The following is a 21,282-nucleotide window of genomic DNA, read 5'->3' on the forward strand; positions in this document are numbered from 1 at the left end:
GAAAAGGGGGCCGGCCTGCTTGCCCAGAGAGTCGAGACGCGGGAAAGCGCACAGAGGGAGCACGGGAACCGAGAGGGCGAGAGAGAGAGACAGAACACAGAGACACACAGATGGGGGACGAGGGACGAGACCCGAGAAGAAGGAGCTCCAGTCCACTTCGCTCGCTCGCTCGCTCGCTAGCTACCTACGTCTGTCTTTTCACCGCTGAGAGAAGGTGGTGCACCGCTCCCGGAGGCGCTGCAATACCGGGCCGATGCGTGGAGAGGACGGAGCAAGCTCCTGATCCAGCTCCCTGTTCCAAAAATCCGTTTAATATGTGGTCCCCCGATGGGGGACGTATCAGATATTAAACTGATAAGAACAGATACTACACTTGATCTTAGCCAAAAGGCCGAGAAGCGATGCCCACAAAGGCGCGGACCGACGCGCGGGCGTTCCGCTGGCGCACAGTGGCGCAGGCCGACTCCTCTGGAGCCCGGGACCCGCGCAGCTGCCGGCCTCCCTGCAGCCAGAGGCCTGCCGCGGGACTCTGCTCCCCCTCTCTCTTGCCTGCCCGCCTGCCTTCCTGCCAGTCCCGGGCGGGGGCCCTGCTCTTTGATCTTCTGTCAACGGCCCGACAACGACCGCAGCCGCAGGGGGCGCCAGCCGCCCGGCCTCCTTAGCTTAGGCCCCTCCCACCGGCAGCAGCTGCGCCCAACCGGCTGCAAGCCAAAGCCGAGCGCCAGCACCTGCGGGCAGAGGCAAGGGGCAGCTCTCTCTCGGGAGGGAGGGAGGGACGGGGACGCGCGCGCACACACGCCTGCCTGCCTGCCTGCCGAAAAAAAAGAAAGAAAAGGTGGATATACTAAGTTTTTTGGAGGGAAAACGCCCAGCTGTCGAAAGGGGCCCGCCTGCAGGGACGGGGACGGACACGCACGCAAGCAAGCAAGCAAGCAAGCAAGCAAGCAAGCAAGCAAGCAAGCAAGCCACGCCTGCCTCCCTGGGAAAAGGCTGAAAAACCTAAGTTTTTTGGAGGGAAAACGCACGGGAGCCGAAAAGGGGGCCGGCCTGCTTGCCCAGAGAGTCGAGACGCGGGAAAGCGCACAGAGGGAGCACGGGAACCGAGAGGGCGAGAGAGAGAGACAGAACACAGAGACACACAGATGGGGGACGAGGGACGAGACCCGAGAAGAAGGAGCTCCAGTCCACTTCGCTCGCTCGCTCGCTCGCTAGCTACCTACGTCTGTCTTTTCACCGCTGAGAGAAGGTGGTGCACCGCTCCCGGAGGCGCTGCAATACCGGGCCGATGCGTGGAGAGGACGGAGCAAGCTCCTGATCCAGCTCCCTGTTCCAAAAATCCGTTTAATATGTGGTCCCCCGATGGGGGACGTATCAGATATTAAACTGATAAGAACAGATACTACACTTGATCTTAGCCAAAAGGCCGAGAAGCGATGCCCACAAAGGCGCGGACCGACGCGCGGGCGTTCCGCTGGCGCACAGTGGCGCAGGCCGACTCCTCTGGAGCCCGGGACCCGCGCAGCTGCCGGCCTCCCTGCAGCCAGAGGCCTGCCGCGGGACTCTGCTCCCCCTCTCTCTTGCCTGCCCGCCTGCCTTCCTGCCAGTCCCGGGCGGGGGCCCTGCTCTTTGATCTTCTGTCAACGGCCCGACAACGACCGCAGCCGCAGGGGGCGCCAGCCGCCCGGCCTCCTTAGCTTAGGCCCCTCCCACCGGCAGCAGCTGCGCCCAACCGGCTGCAAGCCAAAGCCGAGCGCCAGCACCTGCGGGCAGAGGCAAGGGGCAGCTCTCTCTCGGGAGGGAGGGAGGGACGGGGACGCGCGCGCACACACGCCTGCCTGCCTGCCTGCCGAAAAAAAAGAAAGAAAAGGTGGATATACTAAGTTTTTTGGAGGGAAAACGCCCAGCTGTCGAAAGGGGCCCGCCTGCAGGGACGGGGACGGACACGCACGCAAGCAAGCAAGCAAGCAAGCAAGCAAGCAAGCAAGCAAGCAAGCAAGCCACGCCTGCCTCCCTGGGAAAAGGCTGAAAAACCTAAGTTTTTTGGAGGGAAAACGCACGGGAGCCGAAAAGGGGGCCGGCCTGCTTGCCCAGAGAGTCGAGACGCGGGAAAGCGCACAGAGGGAGCACGGGAACCGAGAGGGCGAGAGAGAGAGACAGAACACAGAGACACACAGATGGGGGACGAGGGACGAGACCCGAGAAGAAGGAGCTCCAGTCCACTTCGCTCGCTCGCTCGCTCGCTAGCTACCTACGTCTGTCTTTTCACCGCTGAGAGAAGGTGGTGCACCGCTCCCGGAGGCGCTGCAATACCGGGCCGATGCGTGGAGAGGACGGAGCAAGCTCCTGATCCAGCTCCCTGTTCCAAAAATCCGTTTAATATGTGGTCCCCCGATGGGGGACGTATCAGATATTAAACTGATAAGAACAGATACTACACTTGATCTTAGCCAAAAGGCCGAGAAGCGATGCCCACAAAGGCGCGGACCGACGCGCGGGCGTTCCGCTGGCGCACAGTGGCGCAGGCCGACTCCTCTGGAGCCCGGGACCCGCGCAGCTGCCGGCCTCCCTGCAGCCAGAGGCCTGCCGCGGGACTCTGCTCCCCCTCTCTCTTGCCTGCCCGCCTGCCTTCCTGCCAGTCCCGGGCGGGGGCCCTGCTCTTTGATCTTCTGTCAACGGCCCGACAACGACCGCAGCCGCAGGGGGCGCCAGCCGCCCGGCCTCCTTAGCTTAGGCCCCTCCCACCGGCAGCAGCTGCGCCCAACCGGCTGCAAGCCAAAGCCGAGCGCCAGCACCTGCGGGCAGAGGCAAGGGGCAGCTCTCTCTCGGGAGGGAGGGAGGGACGGGGACGCGCGCGCACACACGCCTGCCTGCCTGCCTGCCGAAAAAAAAGAAAGAAAAGGTGGATATACTAAGTTTTTTGGAGGGAAAACGCCCAGCTGTCGAAAGGGGCCCGCCTGCAGGGACGGGGACGGACACGCACGCAAGCAAGCAAGCAAGCAAGCAAGCAAGCAAGCAAGCAAGCAAGCAAGCCACGCCTGCCTCCCTGGGAAAAGGCTGAAAAACCTAAGTTTTTTGGAGGGAAAACGCACGGGAGCCGAAAAGGGGGCCGGCCTGCTTGCCCAGAGAGTCGAGACGCGGGAAAGCGCACAGAGGGAGCACGGGAACCGAGAGGGCGAGAGAGAGAGACAGAACACAGAGACACACAGATGGGGGACGAGGGACGAGACCCGAGAAGAAGGAGCTCCAGTCCACTTCGCTCGCTCGCTCGCTCGCTAGCTACCTACGTCTGTCTTTTCACCGCTGAGAGAAGGTGGTGCACCGCTCCCGGAGGCGCTGCAATACCGGGCCGATGCGTGGAGAGGACGGAGCAAGCTCCTGATCCAGCTCCCTGTTCCAAAAATCCGTTTAATATGTGGTCCCCCGATGGGGGACGTATCAGATATTAAACTGATAAGAACAGATACTACACTTGATCTTAGCCAAAAGGCCGAGAAGCGATGCCCACAAAGGCGCGGACCGACGCGCGGGCGTTCCGCTGGCGCACAGTGGCGCAGGCCGACTCCTCTGGAGCCCGGGACCCGCGCAGCTGCCGGCCTCCCTGCAGCCAGAGGCCTGCCGCGGGACTCTGCTCCCCCTCTCTCTTGCCTGCCCGCCTGCCTTCCTGCCAGTCCCGGGCGGGGGCCCTGCTCTTTGATCTTCTGTCAACGGCCCGACAACGACCGCAGCCGCAGGGGGCGCCAGCCGCCCGGCCTCCTTAGCTTAGGCCCCTCCCACCGGCAGCAGCTGCGCCCAACCGGCTGCAAGCCAAAGCCGAGCGCCAGCACCTGCGGGCAGAGGCAAGGGGCAGCTCTCTCTCGGGAGGGAGGGAGGGACGGGGACGCGCGCGCACACACGCCTGCCTGCCTGCCTGCCGAAAAAAAAGAAAGAAAAGGTGGATATACTAAGTTTTTTGGAGGGAAAACGCCCAGCTGTCGAAAGGGGCCCGCCTGCAGGGACGGGGACGGACACGCACGCAAGCAAGCAAGCAAGCAAGCAAGCAAGCAAGCAAGCAAGCAAGCAAGCCACGCCTGCCTCCCTGGGAAAAGGCTGAAAAACCTAAGTTTTTTGGAGGGAAAACGCACGGGAGCCGAAAAGGGGGCCGGCCTGCTTGCCCAGAGAGTCGAGACGCGGGAAAGCGCACAGAGGGAGCACGGGAACCGAGAGGGCGAGAGAGAGAGACAGAACACAGAGACACACAGATGGGGGACGAGGGACGAGACCCGAGAAGAAGGAGCTCCAGTCCACTTCGCTCGCTCGCTCGCTCGCTAGCTACCTACGTCTGTCTTTTCACCGCTGAGAGAAGGTGGTGCACCGCTCCCGGAGGCGCTGCAATACCGGGCCGATGCGTGGAGAGGACGGAGCAAGCTCCTGATCCAGCTCCCTGTTCCAAAAATCCGTTTAATATGTGGTCCCCCGATGGGGGACGTATCAGATATTAAACTGATAAGAACAGATACTACACTTGATCTTAGCCAAAAGGCCGAGAAGCGATGCCCACAAAGGCGCGGACCGACGCGCGGGCGTTCCGCTGGCGCACAGTGGCGCAGGCCGACTCCTCTGGAGCCCGGGACCCGCGCAGCTGCCGGCCTCCCTGCAGCCAGAGGCCTGCCGCGGGACTCTGCTCCCCCTCTCTCTTGCCTGCCCGCCTGCCTTCCTGCCAGTCCCGGGCGGGGGCCCTGCTCTTTGATCTTCTGTCAACGGCCCGACAACGACCGCAGCCGCAGGGGGCGCCAGCCGCCCGGCCTCCTTAGCTTAGGCCCCTCCCACCGGCAGCAGCTGCGCCCAACCGGCTGCAAGCCAAAGCCGAGCGCCAGCACCTGCGGGCAGAGGCAAGGGGCAGCTCTCTCTCGGGAGGGAGGGAGGGACGGGGACGCGCGCGCACACACGCCTGCCTGCCTGCCTGCCGAAAAAAAAGAAAGAAAAGGTGGATATACTAAGTTTTTTGGAGGGAAAACGCCCAGCTGTCGAAAGGGGCCCGCCTGCAGGGACGGGGACGGACACGCACGCAAGCAAGCAAGCAAGCAAGCAAGCAAGCAAGCAAGCAAGCAAGCAAGCCACGCCTGCCTCCCTGGGAAAAGGCTGAAAAACCTAAGTTTTTTGGAGGGAAAACGCACGGGAGCCGAAAAGGGGGCCGGCCTGCTTGCCCAGAGAGTCGAGACGCGGGAAAGCGCACAGAGGGAGCACGGGAACCGAGAGGGCGAGAGAGAGAGACAGAACACAGAGACACACAGATGGGGGACGAGGGACGAGACCCGAGAAGAAGGAGCTCCAGTCCACTTCGCTCGCTCGCTCGCTCGCTAGCTACCTACGTCTGTCTTTTCACCGCTGAGAGAAGGTGGTGCACCGCTCCCGGAGGCGCTGCAATACCGGGCCGATGCGTGGAGAGGACGGAGCAAGCTCCTGATCCAGCTCCCTGTTCCAAAAATCCGTTTAATATGTGGTCCCCCGATGGGGGACGTATCAGATATTAAACTGATAAGAACAGATACTACACTTGATCTTAGCCAAAAGGCCGAGAAGCGATGCCCACAAAGGCGCGGACCGACGCGCGGGCGTTCCGCTGGCGCACAGTGGCGCAGGCCGACTCCTCTGGAGCCCGGGACCCGCGCAGCTGCCGGCCTCCCTGCAGCCAGAGGCCTGCCGCGGGACTCTGCTCCCCCTCTCTCTTGCCTGCCCGCCTGCCTTCCTGCCAGTCCCGGGCGGGGGCCCTGCTCTTTGATCTTCTGTCAACGGCCCGACAACGACCGCAGCCGCAGGGGGCGCCAGCCGCCCGGCCTCCTTAGCTTAGGCCCCTCCCACCGGCAGCAGCTGCGCCCAACCGGCTGCAAGCCAAAGCCGAGCGCCAGCACCTGCGGGCAGAGGCAAGGGGCAGCTCTCTCTCGGGAGGGAGGGAGGGACGGGGACGCGCGCGCACACACGCCTGCCTGCCTGCCTGCCGAAAAAAAAGAAAGAAAAGGTGGATATACTAAGTTTTTTGGAGGGAAAACGCCCAGCTGTCGAAAGGGGCCCGCCTGCAGGGACGGGGACGGACACGCACGCAAGCAAGCAAGCAAGCAAGCAAGCAAGCAAGCAAGCAAGCAAGCAAGCCACGCCTGCCTCCCTGGGAAAAGGCTGAAAAACCTAAGTTTTTTGGAGGGAAAACGCACGGGAGCCGAAAAGGGGGCCGGCCTGCTTGCCCAGAGAGTCGAGACGCGGGAAAGCGCACAGAGGGAGCACGGGAACCGAGAGGGCGAGAGAGAGAGACAGAACACAGAGACACACAGATGGGGGACGAGGGACGAGACCCGAGAAGAAGGAGCTCCAGTCCACTTCGCTCGCTCGCTCGCTCGCTAGCTACCTACGTCTGTCTTTTCACCGCTGAGAGAAGGTGGTGCACCGCTCCCGGAGGCGCTGCAATACCGGGCCGATGCGTGGAGAGGACGGAGCAAGCTCCTGATCCAGCTCCCTGTTCCAAAAATCCGTTTAATATGTGGTCCCCCGATGGGGGACGTATCAGATATTAAACTGATAAGAACAGATACTACACTTGATCTTAGCCAAAAGGCCGAGAAGCGATGCCCACAAAGGCGCGGACCGACGCGCGGGCGTTCCGCTGGCGCACAGTGGCGCAGGCCGACTCCTCTGGAGCCCGGGACCCGCGCAGCTGCCGGCCTCCCTGCAGCCAGAGGCCTGCCGCGGGACTCTGCTCCCCCTCTCTCTTGCCTGCCCGCCTGCCTTCCTGCCAGTCCCGGGCGGGGGCCCTGCTCTTTGATCTTCTGTCAACGGCCCGACAACGACCGCAGCCGCAGGGGGCGCCAGCCGCCCGGCCTCCTTAGCTTAGGCCCCTCCCACCGGCAGCAGCTGCGCCCAACCGGCTGCAAGCCAAAGCCGAGCGCCAGCACCTGCGGGCAGAGGCAAGGGGCAGCTCTCTCTCGGGAGGGAGGGAGGGACGGGGACGCGCGCACACACGCCTGCCTGCCTGCCTGCCGAAAAAAAAGAAAGAAAAGGTGGATATACTAAGTTTTTTGGAGGGAAAACGCCCAGCTGTCGAAAGGGGCCCGCCTGCAGGGACGGGGACGGACACGCACGCAAGCAAGCAAGCAAGCAAGCAAGCAAGCAAGCAAGCAAGCAAGCAAGCCACGCCTGCCTCCCTGGGAAAAGGCTGAAAAACCTAAGTTTTTTGGAGGGAAAACGCACGGGAGCCGAAAAGGGGGCCGGCCTGCTTGCCCAGAGAGTCGAGACGCGGGAAAGCGCACAGAGGGAGCACGGGAACCGAGAGGGCGAGAGAGAGAGACAGAACACAGAGACACACAGATGGGGGACGAGGGACGAGACCCGAGAAGAAGGAGCTCCAGTCCACTTCGCTCGCTCGCTCGCTCGCTAGCTACCTACGTCTGTCTTTTCACCGCTGAGAGAAGGTGGTGCACCGCTCCCGGAGGCGCTGCAATACCGGGCCGATGCGTGGAGAGGACGGAGCAAGCTCCTGATCCAGCTCCCTGTTCCAAAAATCCGTTTAATATGTGGTCCCCCGATGGGGGACGTATCAGATATTAAACTGATAAGAACAGATACTACACTTGATCTTAGCCAAAAGGCCGAGAAGCGATGCCCACAAAGGCGCGGACCGACGCGCGGGCGTTCCGCTGGCGCACAGTGGCGCAGGCCGACTCCTCTGGAGCCCGGGACCCGCGCAGCTGCCGGCCTCCCTGCAGCCAGAGGCCTGCCGCGGGACTCTGCTCCCCCTCTCTCTTGCCTGCCCGCCTGCCTTCCTGCCAGTCCCGGGCGGGGGCCCTGCTCTTTGATCTTCTGTCAACGGCCCGACAACGACCGCAGCCGCAGGGGGCGCCAGCCGCCCGGCCTCCTTAGCTTAGGCCCCTCCCACCGGCAGCAGCTGCGCCCAACCGGCTGCAAGCCAAAGCCGAGCGCCAGCACCTGCGGGCAGAGGCAAGGGGCAGCTCTCTCTCGGGAGGGAGGGAGGGACGGGGACGCGCGCGCACACACGCCTGCCTGCCTGCCTGCCGAAAAAAAAGAAAGAAAAGGTGGATATACTAAGTTTTTTGGAGGGAAAACGCCCAGCTGTCGAAAGGGGCCCGCCTGCAGGGACGGGGACGGACACGCACGCAAGCAAGCAAGCAAGCAAGCAAGCAAGCAAGCAAGCAAGCAAGCAAGCCACGCCTGCCTCCCTGGGAAAAGGCTGAAAAACCTAAGTTTTTTGGAGGGAAAACGCACGGGAGCCGAAAAGGGGGCCGGCCTGCTTGCCCAGAGAGTCGAGACGCGGGAAAGCGCACAGAGGGAGCACGGGAACCGAGAGGGCGAGAGAGAGAGACAGAACACAGAGACACACAGATGGGGGACGAGGGACGAGACCCGAGAAGAAGGAGCTCCAGTCCACTTCGCTCGCTCGCTCGCTCGCTAGCTACCTACGTCTGTCTTTTCACCGCTGAGAGAAGGTGGTGCACCGCTCCCGGAGGCGCTGCAATACCGGGCCGATGCGTGGAGAGGACGGAGCAAGCTCCTGATCCAGCTCCCTGTTCCAAAAATCCGTTTAATATGTGGTCCCCCGATGGGGGACGTATCAGATATTAAACTGATAAGAACAGATACTACACTTGATCTTAGCCAAAAGGCCGAGAAGCGATGCCCACAAAGGCGCGGACCGACGCGCGGGCGTTCCGCTGGCGCACAGTGGCGCAGGCCGACTCCTCTGGAGCCCGGGACCCGCGCAGCTGCCGGCCTCCCTGCAGCCAGAGGCCTGCCGCGGGACTCTGCTCCCCCTCTCTCTTGCCTGCCCGCCTGCCTTCCTGCCAGTCCCGGGCGGGGGCCCTGCTCTTTGATCTTCTGTCAACGGCCCGACAACGACCGCAGCCGCAGGGGGCGCCAGCCGCCCGGCCTCCTTAGCTTAGGCCCCTCCCACCGGCAGCAGCTGCGCCCAACCGGCTGCAAGCCAAAGCCGAGCGCCAGCACCTGCGGGCAGAGGCAAGGGGCAGCTCTCTCTCGGGAGGGAGGGAGGGACGGGGACGCGCGCGCACACACGCCTGCCTGCCTGCCTGCCGAAAAAAAAGAAAGAAAAGGTGGATATACTAAGTTTTTTGGAGGGAAAACGCCCAGCTGTCGAAAGGGGCCCGCCTGCAGGGACGGGGACGGACACGCACGCAAGCAAGCAAGCAAGCAAGCAAGCAAGCAAGCAAGCAAGCAAGCAAGCCACGCCTGCCTCCCTGGGAAAAGGCTGAAAAACCTAAGTTTTTTGGAGGGAAAACGCACGGGAGCCGAAAAGGGGGCCGGCCTGCTTGCCCAGAGAGTCGAGACGCGGGAAAGCGCACAGAGGGAGCACGGGAACCGAGAGGGCGAGAGAGAGAGACAGAACACAGAGACACACAGATGGGGGACGAGGGACGAGACCCGAGAAGAAGGAGCTCCAGTCCACTTCGCTCGCTCGCTCGCTCGCTAGCTACCTACGTCTGTCTTTTCACCGCTGAGAGAAGGTGGTGCACCGCTCCCGGAGGCGCTGCAATACCGGGCCGATGCGTGGAGAGGACGGAGCAAGCTCCTGATCCAGCTCCCTGTTCCAAAAATCCGTTTAATATGTGGTCCCCCGATGGGGGACGTATCAGATATTAAACTGATAAGAACAGATACTACACTTGATCTTAGCCAAAAGGCCGAGAAGCGATGCCCACAAAGGCGCGGACCGACGCGCGGGCGTTCCGCTGGCGCACAGTGGCGCAGGCCGACTCCTCTGGAGCCCGGGACCCGCGCAGCTGCCGGCCTCCCTGCAGCCAGAGGCCTGCCGCGGGACTCTGCTCCCCCTCTCTCTTGCCTGCCCGCCTGCCTTCCTGCCAGTCCCGGGCGGGGGCCCTGCTCTTTGATCTTCTGTCAACGGCCCGACAACGACCGCAGCCGCAGGGGGCGCCAGCCGCCCGGCCTCCTTAGCTTAGGCCCCTCCCACCGGCAGCAGCTGCGCCCAACCGGCTGCAAGCCAAAGCCGAGCGCCAGCACCTGCGGGCAGAGGCAAGGGGCAGCTCTCTCTCGGGAGGGAGGGAGGGACGGGGACGCGCGCGCACACACGCCTGCCTGCCTGCCTGCCGAAAAAAAAGAAAGAAAAGGTGGATATACTAAGTTTTTTGGAGGGAAAACGCCCAGCTGTCGAAAGGGGCCCGCCTGCAGGGACGGGGACGGACACGCACGCAAGCAAGCAAGCAAGCAAGCAAGCAAGCAAGCAAGCAAGCAAGCAAGCCACGCCTGCCTCCCTGGGAAAAGGCTGAAAAACCTAAGTTTTTTGGAGGGAAAACGCACGGGAGCCGAAAAGGGGGCCGGCCTGCTTGCCCAGAGAGTCGAGACGCGGGAAAGCGCACAGAGGGAGCACGGGAACCGAGAGGGCGAGAGAGAGAGACAGAACACAGAGACACACAGATGGGGGACGAGGGACGAGACCCGAGAAGAAGGAGCTCCAGTCCACTTCGCTCGCTCGCTCGCTCGCTAGCTACCTACGTCTGTCTTTTCACCGCTGAGAGAAGGTGGTGCACCGCTCCCGGAGGCGCTGCAATACCGGGCCGATGCGTGGAGAGGACGGAGCAAGCTCCTGATCCAGCTCCCTGTTCCAAAAATCCGTTTAATATGTGGTCCCCCGATGGGGGACGTATCAGATATTAAACTGATAAGAACAGATACTACACTTGATCTTAGCCAAAAGGCCGAGAAGCGATGCCCACAAAGGCGCGGACCGACGCGCGGGCGTTCCGCTGGCGCACAGTGGCGCAGGCCGACTCCTCTGGAGCCCGGGACCCGCGCAGCTGCCGGCCTCCCTGCAGCCAGAGGCCTGCCGCGGGACTCTGCTCCCCCTCTCTCTTGCCTGCCCGCCTGCCTTCCTGCCAGTCCCGGGCGGGGGCCCTGCTCTTTGATCTTCTGTCAACGGCCCGACAACGACCGCAGCCGCAGGGGGCGCCAGCCGCCCGGCCTCCTTAGCTTAGGCCCCTCCCACCGGCAGCAGCTGCGCCCAACCGGCTGCAAGCCAAAGCCGAGCGCCAGCACCTGCGGGCAGAGGCAAGGGGCAGCTCTCTCTCGGGAGGGAGGGAGGGACGGGGACGCGCGCGCACACACGCCTGCCTGCCTGCCTGCCGAAAAAAAAGAAAGAAAAGGTGGATATACTAAGTTTTTTGGAGGGAAAACGCCCAGCTGTCGAAAGGGGCCCGCCTGCAGGGACGGGGACGGACACGCACGCAAGCAAGCAAGCAAGCAAGCAAGCAAGCAAGCAAGCAAGCAAGCAAGCCACGCCTGCCTCCCTGGGAAAAGGCTGAAAAACCTAAGTTTTTTGGAGGGAAAACGCACGGGAGCCGAAAAGGGGGCCGGCCTGCTTGCCCAGAGAGTCGAGACGCGGGAAAGCGCACAGAGGGAGCACGGGAACCGAGAGGGCGAGAGAGAGAGACAGAACACAGAGACACACAGATGGGGGACGAGGGACGAGACCCGAGAAGAAGGAGCTCCAGTCCACTTCGCTCGCTCGCTCGCTCGCTAGCTACCTACGTCTGTCTTTTCACCGCTGAGAGAAGGTGGTGCACCGCTCCCGGAGGCGCTGCAATACCGGGCCGATGCGTGGAGAGGACGGAGCAAGCTCCTGATCCAGCTCCCTGTTCCAAAAATCCGTTTAATATGTGGTCCCCCGATGGGGGACGTATCAGATATTAAACTGATAAGAACAGATACTACACTTGATCTTAGCCAAAAGGCCGAGAAGCGATGCCCACAAAGGCGCGGACCGACGCGCGGGCGTTCCGCTGGCGCACAGTGGCGCAGGCCGACTCCTCTGGAGCCCGGGACCCGCGCAGCTGCCGGCCTCCCTGCAGCCAGAGGCCTGCCGCGGGACTCTGCTCCCCCTCTCTCTTGCCTGCCCGCCTGCCTTCCTGCCAGTCCCGGGCGGGGGCCCTGCTCTTTGATCTTCTGTCAACGGCCCGACAACGACCGCAGCCGCAGGGGGCGCCAGCCGCCCGGCCTCCTTAGCTTAGGCCCCTCCCACCGGCAGCAGCTGCGCCCAACCGGCTGCAAGCCAAAGCCGAGCGCCAGCACCTGCGGGCAGAGGCAAGGGGCAGCTCTCTCTCGGGAGGGAGGGAGGGACGGGGACGCGCGCGCACACACGCCTGCCTGCCTGCCTGCCGAAAAAAAAGAAAGAAAAGGTGGATATACTAAGTTTTTTGGAGGGAAAACGCCCAGCTGTCGAAAGGGGCCCGCCTGCAGGGACGGGGACGGACACGCACGCAAGCAAGCAAGCAAGCAAGCAAGCAAGCAAGCAAGCAAGCAAGCAAGCCACGCCTGCCTCCCTGGGAAAAGGCTGAAAAACCTAAGTTTTTTGGAGGGAAAACGCACGGGAGCCGAAAAGGGGGCCGGCCTGCTTGCCCAGAGAGTCGAGACGCGGGAAAGCGCACAGAGGGAGCACGGGAACCGAGAGGGCGAGAGAGAGAGACAGAACACAGAGACACACAGATGGGGGACGAGGGACGAGACCCGAGAAGAAGGAGCTCCAGTCCACTTCGCTCGCTCGCTCGCTCGCTAGCTACCTACGTCTGTCTTTTCACCGCTGAGAGAAGGTGGTGCACCGCTCCCGGAGGCGCTGCAATACCGGGCCGATGCGTGGAGAGGACGGAGCAAGCTCCTGATCCAGCTCCCTGTTCCAAAAATCCGTTTAATATGTGGTCCCCCGATGGGGGACGTATCAGATATTAAACTGATAAGAACAGATACTACACTTGATCTTAGCCAAAAGGCCGAGAAGCGATGCCCACAAAGGCGCGGACCGACGCGCGGGCGTTCCGCTGGCGCACAGTGGCGCAGGCCGACTCCTCTGGAGCCCGGGACCCGCGCAGCTGCCGGCCTCCCTGCAGCCAGAGGCCTGCCGCGGGACTCTGCTCCCCCTCTCTCTTGCCTGCCCGCCTGCCTTCCTGCCAGTCCCGGGCGGGGGCCCTGCTCTTTGATCTTCTGTCAACGGCCCGACAACGACCGCAGCCGCAGGGGGCGCCAGCCGCCCGGCCTCCTTAGCTTAGGCCCCTCCCACCGGCAGCAGCTGCGCCCAACCGGCTGCAAGCCAAAGCCGAGCGCCAGCACCTGCGGGCAGAGGCAAGGGGCAGCTCTCTCTCGGGAGGGAGGGAGGGACGGGGACGCGCGCGCACACACGCCTGCCTGCCTGCCTGCCGAAAAAAAAGAAAGAAAAGGTGGATATACTAAGTTTTTTGGAGGGAAAACGCCCAGCTGTCGAAAGGGGCCCGCCTGCAGGGACGGGGACGGACACGCACGCAAGCAAGCAAGCAAGCAAGCAAGCAAGCAAGCAAGCAAGCAAGCAAGCCACGCCTGCCTCCCTGGGAAAAGGCTGAAAAACCTAAGTTTTTTGGAGGGAAAACGCACGGGAGCCGAAAAGGGGGCCGGCCTGCTTGCCCAGAGAGTCGAGACGCGGGAAAGCGCACAGAGGGAGCACGGGAACCGAGAGGGCGAGAGAGAGAGACAGAACACAGAGACACACAGATGGGGGACGAGGGACGAGACCCGAGAAGAAGGAGCTCCAGTCCACTTCGCTCGCTCGCTCGCTCGCTAGCTACCTACGTCTGTCTTTTCACCGCTGAGAGAAGGTGGTGCACCGCTCCCGGAGGCGCTGCAATACCGGGCCGATGCGTGGAGAGGACGGAGCAAGCTCCTGATCCAGCTCCCTGTTCCAAAAATCCGTTTAATATGTGGTCCCCCGATGGGGGACGTATCAGATATTAAACTGATAAGAACAGATACTACACTTGATCTTAGCCAAAAGGCCGAGAAGCGATGCCCACAAAGGCGCGGACCGACGCGCGGGCGTTCCGCTGGCGCACAGTGGCGCAGGCCGACTCCTCTGGAGCCCGGGACCCGCGCAGCTGCCGGCCTCCCTGCAGCCAGAGGCCTGCCGCGGGACTCTGCTCCCCCTCTCTCTTGCCTGCCCGCCTGCCTTCCTGCCAGTCCCGGGCGGGGGCCCTGCTCTTTGATCTTCTGTCAACGGCCCGACAACGACCGCAGCCGCAGGGGGCGCCAGCCGCCCGGCCTCCTTAGCTTAGGCCCCTCCCACCGGCAGCAGCTGCGCCCAACCGGCTGCAAGCCAAAGCCGAGCGCCAGCACCTGCGGGCAGAGGCAAGGGGCAGCTCTCTCTCGGGAGGGAGGGAGGGACGGGGACGCGCGCGCACACACGCCTGCCTGCCTGCCTGCCGAAAAAAAAGAAAGAAAAGGTGGATATACTAAGTTTTTTGGAGGGAAAACGCCCAGCTGTCGAAAGGGGCCCGCCTGCAGGGACGGGGACGGACACGCACGCAAGCAAGCAAGCAAGCAAGCAAGCAAGCAAGCAAGCAAGCAAGCAAGCCACGCCTGCCTCCCTGGGAAAAGGCTGAAAAACCTAAGTTTTTTGGAGGGAAAACGCACGGGAGCCGAAAAGGGGGCCGGCCTGCTTGCCCAGAGAGTCGAGACGCGGGAAAGCGCACAGAGGGAGCACGGGAACCGAGAGGGCGAGAGAGAGAGACAGAACACAGAGACACACAGATGGGGGACGAGGGACGAGACCCGAGAAGAAGGAGCTCCAGTCCACTTCGCTCGCTCGCTCGCTCGCTAGCTACCTACGTCTGTCTTTTCACCGCTGAGAGAAGGTGGTGCACCGCTCCCGGAGGCGCTGCAATACCGGGCCGATGCGTGGAGAGGACGGAGCAAGCTCCTGATCCAGCTCCCTGTTCCAAAAATCCGTTTAATATGTGGTCCCCCGATGGGGGACGTATCAGATATTAAACTGATAAGAACAGATACTACACTTGATCTTAGCCAAAAGGCCGAGAAGCGATGCCCACAAAGGCGCGGACCGACGCGCGGGCGTTCCGCTGGCGCACAGTGGCGCAGGCCGACTCCTCTGGAGCCCGGGACCCGCGCAGCTGCCGGCCTCCCTGCAGCCAGAGGCCTGCCGCGGGACTCTGCTCCCCCTCTCTCTTGCCTGCCCGCCTGCCTTCCTGCCAGTCCCGGGCGGGGGCCCTGCTCTTTGATCTTCTGTCAACGGCCCGACAACGACCGCAGCCGCAGGGGGCGCCAGCCGCCCGGCCTCCTTAGCTTAGGCCCCTCCCACCGGCAGCAGCTGCGCCCAACCGGCTGCAAGCCAAAGCCGAGCGCCAGCACCTGCGGGCAGAGGCAAGGGGCAGCTCTCTCTCGGGAGGGAGGGAGGGACGGGGACGCGCGCGCACACACGCCTGCCTGCCTGCCTGCCGAAAAAAAAGAAAGAAAAGGTGGATATACTAAGTTTTTTGGAGGGAAAACGCCCAGCTGTCGAAAGGGGCCCGCCTGCAGGGACGGGGACGGACACGCACGCAAGCAAGCAAGCAAGCAAGCAAGCAAGCAAGCAAGCAAGCAAGCAAGCCACGCCTGCCTCCCTGGGAAAAGGCTGAAAAACCTAAGTTTTTTGGAGGGAAAACGCACGGGAGCCGAAAAGGGGGCCGGCCTGCTTGCCCAGAGAGTCGAGACGCGGGAAAGCGCACAGAGGGAGCACGGGAACCGAGAGGGCGAGAGAGAGAGACAGAACACAGAGACACACAGATGGGGGACGAGGGACGAGACCCGAGAAGAAGGAGCTCCAGTCCACTTCGCTCGCTCGCTCGCTCGCTAGCTACCTACGTCTGTCTTTTCACCGCTGAGAGAAGGTGGTGCACCGCTCCCGGAGGCGCTGCAATACCGGGCCGATGCGTGGAGAGGACGGAGCAAGCTCCTGATCCAGCTCCCTGTTCCAAAAATCCGTTTAATATGTGGTCCCCCGATGGGGGACGTATCAGATATTAAACTGATAAGAACAGATACTACACTTGATCTTAGCCAAAAGGCCGAGAAGCGATGCCCACAAAGGCGCGGACCGACGCGCGGGCGTTCCGCTGGCGCACAGTGGCGCAGGCCGACTCCTCTGGAGCCCGGGACCCGCGCAGCTGCCGGCCTCCCTGCAGCCAGAGGCCTGCCGCGGGACTCTGCTCCCCCTCTCTCTTGCCTGCCCGCCTGCCTTCCTGCCAGTCCCGGGCGGGGGCCCTGCTCTTTGATCTTCTGTCAACGGCCCGACAACGACCGCAGCCGCAGGGGGCGCCAGCCGCCCGGCCTCCTTAGCTTAGGCCCCTCCCACCGGCAGCAGCTGCGCCCAACCGGCTGCAAGCCAAAGCCGAGCGCCAGCACCTGCGGGCAGAGGCAAGGGGCAGCTCTCTCTCGGGAGGGAGGGAGGGACGGGGACGCGCGCGCACACACGCCTGCCTGCCTGCCTGCCGAAAAAAAAGAAAGAAAAGGTGGATATACTAAGTTTTTTGGAGGGAAAACGCCCAGCTGTCGAAAGGGGCCCGCCTGCAGGGACGGGGACGGACACGCACGCAAGCAAGCAAGCAAGCAAGCAAGCAAGCAAGCAAGCAAGCAAGCAAGCCACGCCTGCCTCCCTGGGAAAAGGCTGAAAAACCTAAGTTTTTTGGAGGGAAAACGCACGGGAGCCGAAAAGGGGGCCGGCCTGCTTGCCCAGAGAGTCGAGACGCGGGAAAGCGCACAGAGGGAGCACGGGAACCGAGAGGGCGAGAGAGAGAGACAGAACACAGAGACACACAGATGGGGGACGAGGGACGAGACCCGAGAAGAAGGAGCTCCAGTCCACTTCGCTCGCTCGCTCGCTCGCTAGCTACCTACGTCTGTCTTTTCACCGCTGAGAGAAGGTGGTGCACCGCTCCCGGAGGCGCTGCAATACCGGGCCGATGCGTGGAGAGGACGGAGCAAGCTCCTGATCCAGCTCCCTGTTCCAAAAATCCGTTTAATATGTGGTCCCCCGATGGGGGACGTATCAGATATTAAACTGATAAGAACAGATACTACACTTGATCTTAGCCAAAAGGCCGAGAAGCGATGCCCACAAAGGCGCGGACCGACGCGCGGGCGTTCCGCTGGCGCACAGTGGCGCAGGCCGACTCCTCTGGAGCCCGGGACCCGCGCAGCTGCCGGCCTCCCTGCAGCCAGAGGCCTGCCGCGGGACTCTGCTCCCCCTCTCTCTTGCCTGCCCGCCTGCCTTCCTGCCAGTCCCGGGCGGGGGCCCTGCTCTTTGATCTTCTGTCAACGGCCCGACAACGACCGCAGCCGCAGGGGGCGCCAGCCGCCCGGCCTCCTTAGCTTAGGCCCCTCCCACCGGCAGCAGCTGCGCCCAACCGGCTGCAAGCCAAAGCCGAGCGCCAGCACCTGCGGGCAGAGGCAAGGGGCAGCTCTCTCTCGGGAGGGAGGGAGGGACGGGGACGCGCGCGCACACACGCCTGCCTGCCTGCCTGCCGAAAAAAAAGAAAGAAAAGGTGGATATACTAAGTTTTTTGGAGGGAAAACGCCCAGCTGTCGAAAGGGGCCCGCCTGCAGGGACGGGGACGGACACGCAAGCAAGCAAGCAAGCAAGCAAGCAAGCAAGCAAGCAAGCAAGCAAGCCACGCCTGCCTCCCTGGGAAAAGGCTGAAAAACCTAAGTTTTTTGGAGGGAAAACGCACGGGAGCCGAAAAGGGGGCCGGCCTGCTTGCCCAGAGAGTCGAGACGCGGGAAAGCGCACAGAGGGAGCACGGGAACCGAGAGGGCGAGAGAGAGAGACAGAACACAGAGACACACAGATGGGGGACGAGGGACGAGACCCGAGAAGAAGGAGCTCCAGTCCACTTCGCTCGCTCGCTCGCTCGCTAGCTACCTACGTCTGTCTTTTCACCGCTGAGAGAAGGTGGTGCACCGCTCCCGGAGGCGCTGCAATACCGGGCCGATGCGTGGAGAGGACGGAGCAAGCTCCTGATCCAGCTCCCTGTTCCAAAAATCCGTTTAATATGTGGTCCCCCGATGGGGGACGTATCAGATATTAAACTGATAAGAACAGATACTACACTTGATCTTAGCCAAAAGGCCGAGAAGCGATGCCCACAAAGGCGCGGACCGACGCGCGGGCGTTCCGCTGGCGCACAGTGGCGCAGGCCGACTCCTCTGGAGCCCGGGACCCGCGCAGCTGCCGGCCTCCCTGCAGCCAGAGGCCTGCCGCGGGACTCTGCTCCCCCTCTCTCTTGCCTGCCCGCCTGCCTTCCTGCCAGTCCCGGGCGGGGGCCCTGCTCTTTGATCTTCTGTCAACGGCCCGACAACGACCGCAGCCGCAGGGGGCGCCAGCCGCCCGGCCTCCTTAGCTTAGGCCCCTCCCACCGGCAGCAGCTGCGCCCAACCGGCTGCAAGCCAAAGCCGAGCGCCAGCACCTGCGGGCAGAGGCAAGGGGCAGCTCTCTCTCGGGAGGGAGGGAGGGACGGGGACGCGCGCGCACACACGCCTGCCTGCCTGCCTGCCGAAAAAAAAGAAAGAAAAGGTGGATATACTAAGTTTTTTGGAGGGAAAACGCCCAGCTGTCGAAAGGGGCCCGCCTGCAGGGACGGGGACGGACACGCACGCAAGCAAGCAAGCAAGCAAGCAAGCAAGCAAGCAAGCAAGCAAGCAAGCCACGCCTGCCTCCCTGGGAAAAGGCTGAAAAACCTAAGTTTTTTGGAGGGAAAACGCACGGGAGCCGAAAAGGGGGCCGGCCTGCTTGCCCAGAGAGTCGAGACGCGGGAAAGCGCACAGAGGGAGCACGGGAACCGAGAGGGCGAGAGAGAGAGACAGAACACAGAGACACACAGATGGGGGACGAGGGACGAGACCCGAGAAGAAGGAGCTCCAGTCCACTTCGCTCGCTCGCTCGCTCGCTAGCTACCTACGTCTGTCTTTTCACCGCTGAGAGAAGGTGGTGCACCGCTCCCGGAGGCGCTGCAATACCGGGCCGATGCGTGGAGAGGACGGAGCAAGCTCCTGATCCAGCTCCCTGTTCCAAAAATCCGTTTAATATGTGGTCCCCCGATGGGGGACGTATCAGATATTAAACTGATAAGAACAGATACTACACTTGATCTTAGCCAAAAGGCCGAGAAGCGATGCCCACAAAGGCGCGGACCGACGCGCGGGCGTTCCGCTGGCGCACAGTGGCGCAGGCCGACTCCTCTGGAGCCCGGGACCCGCGCAGCTGCCGGCCTCCCTGCAGCCAGAGGCCTGCCGCGGGACTCTGCTCCCCCTCTCTCTTGCCTGCCCGCCTGCCTTCCTGCCAGTCCCGGGCGGGGGCCCTGCTCTTTGATCTTCTGTCAACGGCCCGACAACGACCGCAGCCGCAGGGGGCGCCAGCCGCCCGGCCTCCTTAGCTTAGGCCCCTCCCACCGGCAGCAGCTGCGCCCAACCGGCTGCAAGCCAAAGCCGAGCGCCAGCACCTGCGGGCAGAGGCAAGGGGCAGCTCTCTCTCGGGAGGGAGGGAGGGACGGGGACGCGCGCGCACACACGCCTGCCTGCCTGCCTGCCGAAAAAAAAGAAAGAAAAGGTGGATATACTAAGTTTTTTGGAGGGAAAACGCCCAGCTGTCGAAAGGGGCCCGCCTGCAGGGACGGGGACGGACACGCACGCAAGCAAGCAAGCAAGCAAGCAAGCAAGCAAGCAAGCAAGCAAGCAAGCCACGCCTGCCTCCCTGGGAAAAGGCTGAAAAACCTAAGTTTTTTGGAGGGAAAACGCACGGGAGCCGAAAAGGGGGCCGGCCTGCTTGCCCAGAGAGTCGAGACGCGGGAAAGCGCACAGAGGGAGCACGGGAACCGAGAGGGCGAGAGAGAGAGACAGAACACAGAGACACACAGATGGGGGACGAGGGACGAGACCCGAGAAGAAGGAGCTCCAGTCCACTTCGCTCGCTCGCTCGCTCGCTAGCTACCTACGTCTGTCTTTTCACCGCTGAGAGAAGGTGGTGCACCGCTCCCGGAGGCGCTGCAATACCGGGCCGATGCGTGGAGAGGACGGAGCAAGCTCCTGATCCAGCTCCCTGTTCCAAAAATCCGTTTAATATGTGGTCCCCCGATGGGGGCGTATCAGATATTAAACTGATAAGAACAGATACTACACTTGATCTTAGCCAAAAGGCCGAGAAGCGATGCCCACAAAGGCGCGGACCGACGCGCGGGCGTTCCGCTGGCGCACAGTGGCGCAGGCCGACTCCTCTGGAGCCCGGGACCCGCGCAGCTGCCGGCCTCCCTGCAGCCAGAGGCCTGCCGCGGGACTCTGCTCCCCCTCTCTCTTGCCTGCCCGCCTGCCTTCCTGCCAGTCCCGGGCGGGGGCCCTGCTCTTTGATCTTCTGTCAACGGCCCGACAACGACCGCAGCCGCAGGGGGCGCCAGCCGCCCGGCCTCCTTAGCTTAGGCCCCTCCCACCGGCAGCAGCTGCGCCCAACCGGCTGCAAGCCAAAGCCGAGCGCCAGCACCTGCGGGCAGAGGCAAGGGGCAGCTCTCTCTCGGGAGGGAGGGAGGGACGGGGACGCGCGCGCACACACGCCTGCCTGCCTGCCTGCCGAAAAAAAAGAAAGAAAAGGTGGATATACTAAGTTTTTTGGAGGGAAAACGCCCAGCTGTCGAAAGGGGCCCGCCTGCAGGGACGGGGACGGACACGCACGCAAGCAAGCAAGCAAGCAAGCAAGCAAGCAAGCAAGCAAGCAAGCAAGCCACGCCTGCCTCCCTGGGAAAAGGCTGAAAAACCTAAGTTTTTTGGAGGGAAAACGCACGGGAGCCGAAAAGGGGGCCGGCCTGCTTGCCCAGAGAGTCGAGACGCGGGAAAGCGCACAGAGGGAGCACGGGAACCGAGAGGGCGAGAGAGAGAGACAGAACACAGAGACACACAGATGGGGGACGAGGGACGAGACCCGAGAAGAAGGAGCTCCAGTCCACTTCGCTCGCTCGCTCGCTCGCTAGCTACCTACGTCTGTCTTTTCACCGCTGAGAGAAGGTGGTGCACCGCTCCCGGAGGCGCTGCAATACCGGGCCGATGCGTGGAGAGGACGGAGCAAGCTCCTGATCCAGCTCCCTGTTCCAAAAATCCGTTTAATATGTGGTCCCCCGATGGGGGACGTATCAGATATTAAACTGATAAGAACAGATACTACACTTGATCTTAGCCAAAAGGCCGAGAAGCGATGCCCACAAAGGCGCGGACCGACGCGCGGGCGTTCCGCTGGCGCACAGTGGCGCAGGCCGACTCCTCTGGAGCCCGGGACCCGCGCAGCTGCCGGCCTCCCTGCAGCCAGAGGCCTGCCGCGGGACTCTGCTCCCCCTCTCTCTTGCCTGCCCGCCTGCCTTCCTGCCAGTCCCGGGCGGGGGCCCTGCTCTTTGATCTTCTGTCAACGGCCCGACAACGACCGCAGCCGCAGGGGGCGCCAGCCGC

At 63.0% G+C, this 21,282-nt stretch overlaps 21 non-coding genes across 21 annotated transcripts; all 21 read right to left on the reverse strand.

The window, feature by feature from the left end:
- Positions 1-212: 212 nt before the first annotated feature.
- LOC148637020 (U2 spliceosomal RNA) lies at positions 213-403 on the reverse strand. Its single transcript, XR_015931652.1, has one exon. It is a non-coding gene; the product is annotated as a U2 spliceosomal RNA (small nuclear RNA).
- Positions 404-1,244: 841 nt separating this feature from the next.
- Positions 1,245-1,435, reverse strand: LOC148637021 (U2 spliceosomal RNA). Its single transcript, XR_015931712.1, has one exon. It is a non-coding gene; the product is annotated as a U2 spliceosomal RNA (small nuclear RNA).
- Positions 1,436-2,276: 841 nt separating this feature from the next.
- Positions 2,277-2,467, reverse strand: LOC148637022 (U2 spliceosomal RNA). Its single transcript, XR_015931723.1, has one exon. It is a non-coding gene; the product is annotated as a U2 spliceosomal RNA (small nuclear RNA).
- Positions 2,468-3,308: 841 nt separating this feature from the next.
- Positions 3,309-3,499, reverse strand: LOC148637023 (U2 spliceosomal RNA). Its single transcript, XR_015931734.1, has one exon. It is a non-coding gene; the product is annotated as a U2 spliceosomal RNA (small nuclear RNA).
- An 841-nt stretch (positions 3,500-4,340) lies between these two features.
- Positions 4,341-4,531, reverse strand: LOC148637024 (U2 spliceosomal RNA). Its single transcript, XR_015931745.1, has one exon. It is a non-coding gene; the product is annotated as a U2 spliceosomal RNA (small nuclear RNA).
- Positions 4,532-5,372: 841 nt separating this feature from the next.
- LOC148637025 (U2 spliceosomal RNA) lies at positions 5,373-5,563 on the reverse strand. Its single transcript, XR_015931658.1, has one exon. It is a non-coding gene; the product is annotated as a U2 spliceosomal RNA (small nuclear RNA).
- Positions 5,564-6,404: 841 nt separating this feature from the next.
- LOC148637026 (U2 spliceosomal RNA) lies at positions 6,405-6,595 on the reverse strand. The gene has a single exon (XR_015931669.1). It is a non-coding gene; the product is annotated as a U2 spliceosomal RNA (small nuclear RNA).
- An 839-nt stretch (positions 6,596-7,434) lies between these two features.
- On the reverse strand, positions 7,435-7,625 carry LOC148637027 (U2 spliceosomal RNA). Its single transcript, XR_015931680.1, has one exon. It is a non-coding gene; the product is annotated as a U2 spliceosomal RNA (small nuclear RNA).
- Positions 7,626-8,466: 841 nt separating this feature from the next.
- On the reverse strand, positions 8,467-8,657 carry LOC148637028 (U2 spliceosomal RNA). The gene has a single exon (XR_015931691.1). It is a non-coding gene; the product is annotated as a U2 spliceosomal RNA (small nuclear RNA).
- An 841-nt stretch (positions 8,658-9,498) lies between these two features.
- On the reverse strand, positions 9,499-9,689 carry LOC148637029 (U2 spliceosomal RNA). Its single transcript, XR_015931702.1, has one exon. It is a non-coding gene; the product is annotated as a U2 spliceosomal RNA (small nuclear RNA).
- Positions 9,690-10,530: 841 nt separating this feature from the next.
- On the reverse strand, positions 10,531-10,721 carry LOC148637030 (U2 spliceosomal RNA). The gene has a single exon (XR_015931707.1). It is a non-coding gene; the product is annotated as a U2 spliceosomal RNA (small nuclear RNA).
- Positions 10,722-11,562: 841 nt separating this feature from the next.
- Positions 11,563-11,753, reverse strand: LOC148637031 (U2 spliceosomal RNA). The gene has a single exon (XR_015931708.1). It is a non-coding gene; the product is annotated as a U2 spliceosomal RNA (small nuclear RNA).
- An 841-nt stretch (positions 11,754-12,594) lies between these two features.
- On the reverse strand, positions 12,595-12,785 carry LOC148637032 (U2 spliceosomal RNA). Its single transcript, XR_015931709.1, has one exon. It is a non-coding gene; the product is annotated as a U2 spliceosomal RNA (small nuclear RNA).
- Positions 12,786-13,626: 841 nt separating this feature from the next.
- On the reverse strand, positions 13,627-13,817 carry LOC148637033 (U2 spliceosomal RNA). Its single transcript, XR_015931710.1, has one exon. It is a non-coding gene; the product is annotated as a U2 spliceosomal RNA (small nuclear RNA).
- Positions 13,818-14,658: 841 nt separating this feature from the next.
- On the reverse strand, positions 14,659-14,849 carry LOC148637034 (U2 spliceosomal RNA). The gene has a single exon (XR_015931711.1). It is a non-coding gene; the product is annotated as a U2 spliceosomal RNA (small nuclear RNA).
- An 841-nt stretch (positions 14,850-15,690) lies between these two features.
- Positions 15,691-15,881, reverse strand: LOC148637035 (U2 spliceosomal RNA). Its single transcript, XR_015931713.1, has one exon. It is a non-coding gene; the product is annotated as a U2 spliceosomal RNA (small nuclear RNA).
- Positions 15,882-16,722: 841 nt separating this feature from the next.
- LOC148637036 (U2 spliceosomal RNA) lies at positions 16,723-16,913 on the reverse strand. The gene has a single exon (XR_015931714.1). It is a non-coding gene; the product is annotated as a U2 spliceosomal RNA (small nuclear RNA).
- An 837-nt stretch (positions 16,914-17,750) lies between these two features.
- Positions 17,751-17,941, reverse strand: LOC148637037 (U2 spliceosomal RNA). Its single transcript, XR_015931715.1, has one exon. It is a non-coding gene; the product is annotated as a U2 spliceosomal RNA (small nuclear RNA).
- Positions 17,942-18,782: 841 nt separating this feature from the next.
- LOC148637038 (U2 spliceosomal RNA) lies at positions 18,783-18,973 on the reverse strand. The gene has a single exon (XR_015931716.1). It is a non-coding gene; the product is annotated as a U2 spliceosomal RNA (small nuclear RNA).
- An 841-nt stretch (positions 18,974-19,814) lies between these two features.
- Positions 19,815-20,004, reverse strand: LOC148637039 (U2 spliceosomal RNA). Its single transcript, XR_015931706.1, has one exon. It is a non-coding gene; the product is annotated as a U2 spliceosomal RNA (small nuclear RNA).
- Positions 20,005-20,845: 841 nt separating this feature from the next.
- On the reverse strand, positions 20,846-21,036 carry LOC148637040 (U2 spliceosomal RNA). Its single transcript, XR_015931717.1, has one exon. It is a non-coding gene; the product is annotated as a U2 spliceosomal RNA (small nuclear RNA).
- Positions 21,037-21,282: the final 246 nt, after the last annotated feature.

Source organism: Lepisosteus platostomus, unplaced genomic scaffold (assembly GCF_059453375.1).
Source record: "Lepisosteus platostomus isolate fLepPlt1 unplaced genomic scaffold, fLepPlt1.hap1 Scaffold_136_H1, whole genome shotgun sequence".
NCBI classification, from domain to species: Eukaryota; Metazoa; Chordata; class Actinopteri; order Semionotiformes; family Lepisosteidae; genus Lepisosteus; species Lepisosteus platostomus.